This window comes from Hesperophylax consimilis, chromosome 30 (genome assembly GCF_061612785.1).
Source record: "Hesperophylax consimilis isolate HC1 chromosome 30, BYU_Hcon_1.0, whole genome shotgun sequence".
NCBI classification, from domain to species: Eukaryota; Metazoa; Arthropoda; class Insecta; order Trichoptera; family Limnephilidae; genus Hesperophylax; species Hesperophylax consimilis.
This window is the reverse complement of record NC_142865.1, coordinates 18,499,665-18,510,007: the sequence shown is the minus strand read 5'-3', so window position 1 is coordinate 18,510,007 and position 10,343 is coordinate 18,499,665. Positions and strand designations below refer to the sequence as shown.

The 10,343-nt window shown below is 32.0% G+C and overlaps 1 protein-coding gene and 1 long non-coding RNA gene across 3 annotated transcripts in view; one reads left to right on the top strand and one right to left on the bottom strand.

Annotated features, from left to right (window-relative positions):
- Positions 1-998: 998 nt before the first annotated feature.
- Positions 999-2,521, bottom strand: LOC149409724 (uncharacterized). 2 transcript variants are annotated; one of them, XR_016305147.1, is made up of 4 exons: positions 2,477-2,521; positions 1,581-1,665; positions 1,391-1,453; positions 999-1,289 (listed from the first exon to the last, which is right to left on the bottom strand). It is a non-coding gene; the product is annotated as an uncharacterized LOC149409724 (long non-coding RNA). The 2 variants fall into 2 exon arrangements; XR_016305146.1 differs by lacking the exon at positions 2,477-2,521 and having other exon boundaries at positions 1,581-1,865.
- Positions 2,522-6,735: 4,214 nt separating this feature from the next.
- The window catches only part of LOC149409723 (rho-related protein racG-like), a 41,732-nt gene continuing 38,124 nt past the window's right edge, over positions 6,736-10,343 (top strand). The window contains exon 1 of the mRNA XM_089649548.1: positions 6,736-6,747. The gene's annotated coding sequence lies outside the window, so the exon portion shown is untranslated. The remainder of the gene's footprint in view (positions 6,748-10,343) is intronic.

Genomic DNA, 10,343 nt, shown 5'->3' with positions numbered 1-10,343 from the left:
AAACTCCGTTATTGAGAGTAAACTGAATCACTTTATTTAATAATAAATATCCACTATCACGTGATATGACTAGGCACTTTTTAGAGGTAAATAAATACTCTAGATACAGACTAGTTCCTGTGGTTCTTTAGGAAAGGTGAAACCTTTGGTTGTTTTTGAGCAATAGCGAGATTTTGAGATTTCGGAAACAGCGCGAAAATTACCTTGATGAGTTTTTTCTCAAATTTTGGAAAAAATACTAAGTATTTGCTTTTTTTATTGTTTTCTGTTTACCAGATAATGTAGCTAATTATTCATATATAGTTCATGATTATATCGTAAGACGTTTTCCCAGAATAGCTAACTTTATCTGAAAAATTAATAAAAAATTCCCCCGTTCGGGAAACAATTGTCAAAAAAATTATGTATATGAATATAAACGGATTTTATTATTTCCACACAAACCTGAATAAATAGCCTATATGAAAAAAAAACAAACCAAAGGTGTTTTCAAAGAAATAATGGCATTTACGTTGTTTTGAAAATGTAAAATATTTTAGGCTTTTCAAAAAAAAATCTCACGCCAAGCGTGCACTTTAGAATTTTTTTGTGCCGTGTTGTATAAAGTTATGAAAGCAATTCTTTCAGTTTTTGGTAGTTTATACTATTGTTGTTACTAATAATATTTTTTTATACTAGAAACCTGTAAATAAATAATGCTAAAAATATATTTATGCACTATGATGTAAATTTTCTAACATTTTTGCCGACACTTTACCAGCCTGATTTTTGACACAATTATATTGCGAAATATTGTTAAAATTACATCAAAATAAACTAGATAGAATTACCTTTCTAATGGTACCTAACACCTATTATTTCGATAGTGAATTTATATCCAAAACAATGCTAATATGTAGAATATTTACCTCAGACAGTTCACCAATTTGAAGTCTATTTCAATATCTGGAATTCCAAAATGGCCGCCATTCTTGTATACACATTGTAATCGAAATACAGAGTGGTTCAAAGAATCATGATTCAAGGAGAATAAAAATAAATTTTAGTGATATTTTTTTTCATAATATTTATTTCAATTTTATATAACATAAAATGCATTTTTTCAATTTCAAGTACTGGGTGGTTCAATAAAAATAAAAGTCGGAAAAAATACAAAAATTGCACTGTAAAAGTTAGCCTAGTCTTATTATAATTAACTGAGTCGTTGGAGCTGTAGAGGTTGAAGGGGTTGGATCATCCGAGGGCTCCTCCAAGTCTAGCCTCCTCCTTTTTATTGGCTGACCAGGAACCTAAAACAATAAACATTTATTGTTACACTAATGTCTTTCAATTTTGGAAAAGATGAAGCACACAATCAACCTAATATAACTACTACTAATACACAACATACCGTGATTGCTAGAGGCGCTGCCTCTTCGGTGCTTCTGCCACCTCTTCTGTCGGCTCCAGGAACCTGAAAAAATAAACATTTATTGTTACACTAATGTCTTTCAATTCTGGAAAAAATTAAGCAAACAACCAACCTAATATAACTACTACTAATACACAAATAATAACAATAATAACAATAAAAAACATACCATCGTTCCGTCCGGCGCTGCCTCTCCGTCCGGCGCTGCCTCACCAGTCCTTCTACCGCGTACCTCTCCAGTATTAGTCTCCATTCTATAATAATAGGAACAATCAGACATATACTAGTATTTATAAATTTTGTATATATAATAATAAACAAAAAATATTTTTTCGTATTATTTTTTGGGACACCCTATACAACTGCTCTGATTTTGTGATATTTATTACTATTTTTCATAATAAATAATAAATACCAATAAAAATATTTCCGTAAACAATAGTTTACATTTTCTTGGACCTCCTTGTACAATTTACGCGAATTGCTTGATAAAACACAACTTTTAAAATCTGCCGCTAGCAGTAAAAAAGTGGCGCTGCCGGTTGAAACACTACACATGTAAAGTAATCTCGATGTATTTGTGTGAAACGGTAGAGATGCACAACTTATTTTTTTTAAATATTTTCACTAAATATCGACTATATAACGGCTTTGTTACATAATCTCAATTGTTTTCCCTGCATAATGACATTCGAATAACTCAAAATAGCATAATGATCACGTAAATATTCCCAGCTAAAAATGAAATATTTACGCGCAGCTATTTTTTTGACACATGACATGACATATCATTTTTTTTTTAAATAATCACGAAGTATTGACAAAAAGAGGGCTTCGATATATATTATAATAACAATTGTTTTTTCCATACAATGATACACGAATAACTCCAAATAATGTAATATATCATGTACATAACTCCATCCAAAAAGTAAAAATTGTTCCTGCAAAATTTTTGCGAACTTTTACGTCATCTTTTATAAATTTACAATATCAAAAATGATTTATATTTATCAAAACACATTACTTGGTCAATGAACTATGTATAAAAACACAATTACTTACGTTTATTTGTTGAATTAACTGATTAATCTGGTTTTCAGCTAACGCTCACTCAGAAACCGACCGTTAGAAACAGAAACAAGGTCATAAAAAAAGCGACGCCAATTTACCATAGATAATTTATATTTACACGTACAGGGCCTGTAGCCTCATGAAACAAAAAACTAATTCTAGTCCGTACTTGGCGCAAGCGATTCTGACCTTTTACTTTATACAAATTCTTTATACATAAGGGTTAAAATCGCATTTAAAAAAAAAACCCGCCGGATTTCAAAAAAGCCCGCCGGCGGTCGAGCCACAGTTGACTGGACCAGCCCAAACCCAACCTTTTAATGACAAAAGACTGTTGATAACTTCAAATTTAAAAGCCGCAAAACACGAATCGGCCTTGCCGACGCGACTTAATTACAAACAAATAGCAGAGGCGAGAACCTTTCATAGATACTATTACCTAACCTTCATAGGTGTCACTAGTGATACATAATTACTCTGAAAATTATACAAATGCTAATTCAAAATAAATGCTAATTTCAATATAATTTGGGTCATTTTGGAGGGAAAGGAACTTGTGTGGAATTTGAATATCTATTGTGGGTATTTTAGGACATTTGTATTGGCGAACGTATTACTGTTCGTTCGTTCGTCTGGAAAAGGGTTTCAAATGTTCTCTTTTTAAAAAAATCATCTGAAATCATAAGATTTGTAAGTACGATTATTTATTTTTATTTATTTTTTTTTTTTTTATTTATATATAATTTGTACATTTATTTATAACAATTACAGGTAATTGTTATAAATAAATATAATCCATAAATATTTGACCAAAGAAGAAATAATACAATTTGTCCAAAGAAATGTCATCGTCTCAATGATAATTTCATTTTATTTAGGTAACATAACATTGATTAATCCGATATGACAGCTCGTGGTAGGAACTACGATCATGCGAACTCTGGCGGTACAAAAAGGTAGTAACCAACACGGCCACCATACAACCGGAACCGGAAGTTAACAAACAATTTTGCAGACAGATAAAATACCAATACAGTCAATTCATGTTTACATCTTTTTTATGAATTTATATTTTATGGATTGTAATAATCTATAGATAAATTAAAATTCCTTTATTATAAGAAACAATGGGTCGCCTGAAATATCAATACAAATTGAAAATATCTCCCGACTAAAAATAAATGTGGCCGACGGAAATTGAACCCGCACCTTCTGATATCCGGTCAGATGCTCTGGACCTCTGAACCACTTCGGCTTATTTCCAACACGCCAAATAATTCAATATGTACTAATACTTCAATCAACAATTACTGCTCATTATATTTTTTCACCTGTAAACAAACAACTTTATTTTTGTAAAAAAGGCTTTGTTAGTGCTAAATTTCCCACTAGATGTTCCCGTCAATTCATTTCTCAATAAATATAAATTTCCCACTAGATGTTCCCGTCAATTCATTTCTCAATAAATTTAAATTTTCCACTAGATGTTCACTCAATTCCCGTCGGTGGCACTTATTTTTACTCTGGAGATATTTTCAATTTATATAGATATTTAAGGCGACTAATTATTGCTTATAATAATTTGTTATCTTTTGTACTATGCATACAACCTTGTCTTATAAACAGTAGTTTATCATTAAAAAAATAATAACATTTCGTTGTTTGCGTCCTATAAACTTAAAAACTTCTGGACCGATTAAGCTGAAAATTTCAAATTTTGTTTTTATTAGTGTCAAGAGTTGTTAGAGAGTGTTTTGAGTGGTAGAAAGCGGGGCCCGAGGAAGGTATCGATTCTCCAATCCAGATCGCTCGCAATTGCCGTCAAAAGTACATACATTGGTCGACTTTCTTGTTCTTGAGTCGCGTCGACGGTTCATAATTACATACGCCAAACGTCAAGTCATTCAACGTCGAACGACGGTCGAACCACTCGTTGTTCGAGTGGAAAGACTTCGTAGAGAATTAAGGCACAGGCATTATTTTTTTTAATTTTACAACAGAACATTTGTACAATTACACTTTGCCAGGATGTCGGTTTTGCCTTTTGGTACTCTGAATAGGTCATGGTATCGACTTCGGCTGTAGTGGTCTGGTACATATAAATCATAGCATCCCAATAGGAATGGGCTATCGATAAGACATAATAGCTAGACTCACAGAATTAGTTTCCTCAAGTAAGTCGATATGGTTCATGAACCTAAGATAGGTTCCATGCGTCCGCATATAGACATACCTGAGAAATTTCTTCTGGATTTGCTCTATCATGTCAATGTACTTCTGGTGGTACTGTGCCCAAACATCGCTCGCATACTCCAGCTTGCTTCTCAGTATGCCATAGAACAATGCTAACCTAGCATATGCAGACGATAAAAAAATCTACTTAGTTATGAAATCAATCGAAGATTGCATTAAACTTCAAGAGGATCTCAATCGTCTTTTTGACTACTGTGAATCAAATAAACAAAATAGTAAATACCTCAAAATGCAATAAATTATCATTTACACGTAACAAAAATAAAATTTCCTTTGATTATACATTAAACGGGACACATATCAAAGAAGTAGAATCTATCAGAGAACTTGGGGTAATATTGAATGTGAAATTAAACTTCATTCAACACACTGATGCAATCATCAACAAAGCCAACAAAATGCTAGGATTTATAATACTTTTAACAAAACCTTTCCGCAACCTTAAGACTCTATATTCCCTTTACACAGCGTTCATCCGTCCCCACCTAGAACACTGCACACCGATCTGGACTCCTTTTTACCAAGCTCACATTGAAAGAATTACACCGATTCTATTAATTACCACAACTTCAACTCCCTTCATACACGACGTTTGATTTTTGACCAAATCTTATTATTTAAAATTCTTAACAATGGCCTCGACTCACCAGAGCTAACCAATTAAATAAATATTCATATTCCAACAAGATCAACACGGCAATCCCATTTGTTTCTTTTACCTACATATAGAACTAACTTTTTCTAACTCTAACTAAAAAATTCACCAATTCCTCGTATATGTGCCCAATATAATACTAAATTTCAAAACATAGAAAGTTTTAGCAATATCTACACTTCACAAATATCGATTAGAAGTAACACGAACGATCGAAAATTAATACTATAGTATGGAATGTATCCAGAGCATCTCCTATCCTCATCCTAAATTCCTATTCCTCCCCTCCTCAACTAAAATTTATATTTCTTCATATGAAGCGGTTACTTTGTGATGTGACATTATAATTTAAAATTAAACAATAACTTTGTAAACATCACTTATAGGTAAATACTTAATGTCGACCGGGTTTCGCTACAACCGTACGGTTTTTTTTATGCAATAAAACTCCATCTCCAATCAATTTTAATATAGAAGACTTTTTTGGCTTGACTGTATTTAACATGTATATATATTTTTTTATGTATAAGCTGTTTGTCTCTTACCTTTACCAATAAATAAATAAATTAATATCTCTGCACTAGAATGATAAACGGAGTTGAAAAAAGTTTCCATAATATAGTTTTACAATGGTAACACTACAGTAGTGAATGGGAGAAAAAGTCGGGGACGCCCGAGGAAGACGGATTATCTTATCACATTGTCTCTGCACCTGAACGAGATACAGACTCAAATTTAATAAATTATTATAAGCAATAATTAGTCGCCTGAAATATCCATACAATCTGAAAATGTCTCCGAAGTAAAAATAAATGCCACTGACGGGAATTGCTTATAATAATTTGTTATCCTTTGTGCTATGCATAATTTTTTTTGTCTTATAAACATTTGTTTATCATTAAAAAAATAGTTAATTTAATAGTTTTTTAATGGTAACTCAATGTGTGTTTCATAATACGACATGAAGTAAATGGTAGATTAAGTCGGAGACGCCGAGGAAAAAATGCATTAAAAAAATATTTTTGAAAGTTTTAAAATAATATTTATTCTACTTTAAAAATGCACCAAGACTTCAGGTACACTAGAATTCAAAACTTTGCTCCAAACTATTCATAACCCGTGTAACGCCGGGTACGCGTCAATTAGTAACTAATAATAATGTAAAGCTTTACGGCAAAACTACATTCACGGGGAATTTTAGGGGGATTTTCTCTGTGAATTTCCCACCTTGTTAAAGGTCAGAGGGAAAAACGGGGAAATATAAATAGATTTAGTGACGTGAGCGTCGCGGCGCCGGCCGGTCGGTTTCCTAAAAGAGCATGATAAAGTATAATAATTTAAGCCACAGTGTGAAGTAATAGAGTGAAGTTGCTAAAACAATTAGTTGATACTTGTGAATTTACAGTTATTTATTTATTTATTCGTTTCTAAGGTCGTATACATACAGATTATTTTAGATAAATGCCAAATTTTCTATACTATTTTGTAAGGAATCTGGAGTTGTTGTGTTTACATTATTTCCAACGCAGTTTCCGTTCTGTTTAATTTTACTTTTTTCGCGAATGAATGAGTGGAAATTTAAATTGGAAATTATTCCACTTGTCGACTTTCGTTCGAGTTGAAACTCGGCAAATAGACTCGTTGTCGATGACAATGAATTCTATTATTTTATTTATTTATTATAAGCCCATAATAGCTTTTACAAACATTTGATAATATGAACATAACAATTCAGTGAAACAGTAATCAATATTAAAATTTGCATTTAAAATTATTCAGAACCCATTGTATATTTTTCTGGGTTATGGACTTTACTGGAAAAACTTGGAGCGTATTTAAACTTTTTTATTTTGAATCACAAAACATGCTTTTTTATAATATCAACGTTGACAATAACAATTTATTGATAACGGGCCCGACCCTTGTACAGATAAACACTGTTTATTGTAATAAATTTCTGAAGGAAAGAACACTTTTTCACTGGTAGTAGTCCCTTTATAGGATAAAATACTAAATCATTGACACTATTGACAGATTCGGACATAAACAATGAAAAAGAAGCAACTGTTTATCGACAGGGTTAGAGCTCTAGAACGTTAGTGCAGATTCACACAATTTTTAATAATCAATTATTCAAACAATCCATAGATGGCGACATAGACTTATCATTTACAAAATTAAACAGAAAAATACAGAAAAATTGTATTATGCTAAACTTAATTTTTATTATTACTAAGGTATGTTATTATAGCCTTCTTGTAACTTTATTCCAACTTTTTTGTAACTATATTGTTACTAAATTGCCAACTGCATGCAATCTAGGTACAAGCTAGTATCTAAATAACTCAGTCCTGATATTTTTATTGCAAATAAAAAGAGTTTTGGATCGACTAGTTCTTATAGGTGTATGGAAGGTAGTGAGACTTAATTTGGTGGCATTCGCGGACAAACACGCATTTCTCAGAAATTGTACGACATTACAGCAGTTAAAATACGAAATAAATGTCGGTCCTAACAGAACGGAGAATAAGATGAAAAAATATAGTTGCAAATTTTATTATTATAAATAAATAAATACAATTTTTATCGTCTAAAAGTTTATAATGCAAACATAAAAACATTTAAAATGGCTCACCTCACGTTTTTTAACTTAAATTTCTGGCAACGAAATAACATATATAAAAAAAAAACAAGCATTTTACTGACAAAATGTTTTACAGATTTAACTGTCACCTCATGTTTTCGTCGATTGATATATTTTTTTATTATTCTTTATTTTGGCTTTCACCCATTAGGGGTGATCTTGGCCATATACAATTAACATTTTTCATTAACAATATCATCATAAATATAACATAAATAAACCAAACATAACAAAAACACAACATAATTAACATAAACCGTACAGATCTGGTAACAGTAGGTTATCACAAAATTATAATAATATGAACCTGTGTACAATATAAGTGGGCGCTTTTCGTGATTTAACCAAAGATTTTTCTAAAATTAGTAGCGTTTTTTTTAAACAGAACTATGAAATTGGCAATCTTATAAACAAACACAGCACATGGGAGTAAACAAATGTGATTATAAAACATAAAGATTAACATAACACAAACATACAATGAACACAACATAAACATAACATACACATAACATACACATAACATAAACATAACATAAAAATAACATAACATACACATAACATGAACATAACATATCATAAACCTAACGTAGCATAATATAGGATAGGTATAAAATAAAAGAATTAATAAAAAATTCACGAAGATTTATAATTTTTATTACATTTTGTTTGGAAACTTTGGTTTCGTAAAGGAGCATTTTTTATTTTTTTCTGTGGTTAACTTTGATTTTATTATAAATCGTGGTGTTTTCTCCTTCTAACACAGCTTAGATCACGTTTCTCTCCATGACAGTAAGGGAGATACAACGATTTCTAAGTTACTATATCGGCCGTTGTTCCCAATCCTACTGATTAACTAGGTAACTGTTCCGCCGAATTTTCGGCTCAACACTGCTCAAACGCACAACTTCGCTCCCTCCAACGGGAAGGTGACGACTGAGCGATTAACCAATTTAAGGAAGCCAAACTTCTGGATTAAACTTGCCTCAGTAAATGACTAGTTATAAAAAATCAGAATGAAAAATTTCGCGACGCCTAGACAAGGCGGCATAAAGTCAAGGTAACACTTAACATATTACAAACGTTTGTTTAAAAAAATATAAAATATCGGTTTGTGTATTACAGTATTTAAAAAAACATATGCATTAATAATAAATACAATTATTAATTCGTCAATATTAATTTAACATTGAAAGTTTTTACTTTGATGTTATTTTATTGTCTATGAAAGTGGGCGGGGCCACTTAAGATAATCAACGGTAAAGATGTTTGGAAACAGGCGAATCGAACGTTACGAACAAATCACTAGGCTGATCGGAGCCTGAGATTGAGCGTTCGAAAAGTTGAGAACAAGGGCCTTATGAGTCGTTCCCAAAAGCGAACAAATTAGCTTAAAGTGAAAAATATATATATATATATATATATATATATATATATATATATTTTTTTTTTTTTAATACTCCCTAATATGTACGATTTTGGGAGGCGGGTATAAGTACCGCTACCCCCTGGGAACCATTGGATAACTAACACCTCTGCTATAGGTTAACGATATGCTTGCTACGTACGGAGACACTTGGTGAGCATTCCTGCCATGGGATGGGGTAGCCCGAGTTCATGGGGTAAGGATTCTCCAAGTCTCAGCGGCGGATCTGTCTTCCCATGTACTGTGTGTACAGTTTTGGAAACTGGTTGACCGAGATATTTTTACCTCTCCGGCCGGACTGTCTCGACACATCGCTTTGCACCGCATTGGAAGGGATTAATTTGAAACTTCGTTACTCATAAACACACTGACCCACAGTTTTCTACCCACCTCTCATACCTTTTTCCTTCCTAATAATAATAATAATATTTGGATGATTTGTAAAGCGCCGTTTTCGTGCAAAATCACCTCAAGGGCGCTGTACAAATATAAAATACATTTGTACAATGATCTTTGTTATTACTAACTATATATGAAGTTAATAAATAGTACCATACTTACCTGGTTAAAATTAACACATAATTGACATTAACTAATTGTTTATTAGCGAAATTTAGATACAAGATTTAGGACATAATTGGATATAATTGGACTTTCTCTCAGAATTTGTATATTTAAGGGTATGACAGCTTAAAAAGTTAAGTTTTTAGTTTAGACCTGAATTCTGTTGGACTTGTTATGGATCTGAGGAAGTTTATTCCAAGCCCTCGACCCAGATGCTCTGAAAGCGCGATCACCAAACTTACTATTTGGCTTGCGCTTAGGTTTCATCAATCTGTCTAAATCTTACTGTGCTTAAAAAAATATCTAACCACACAGC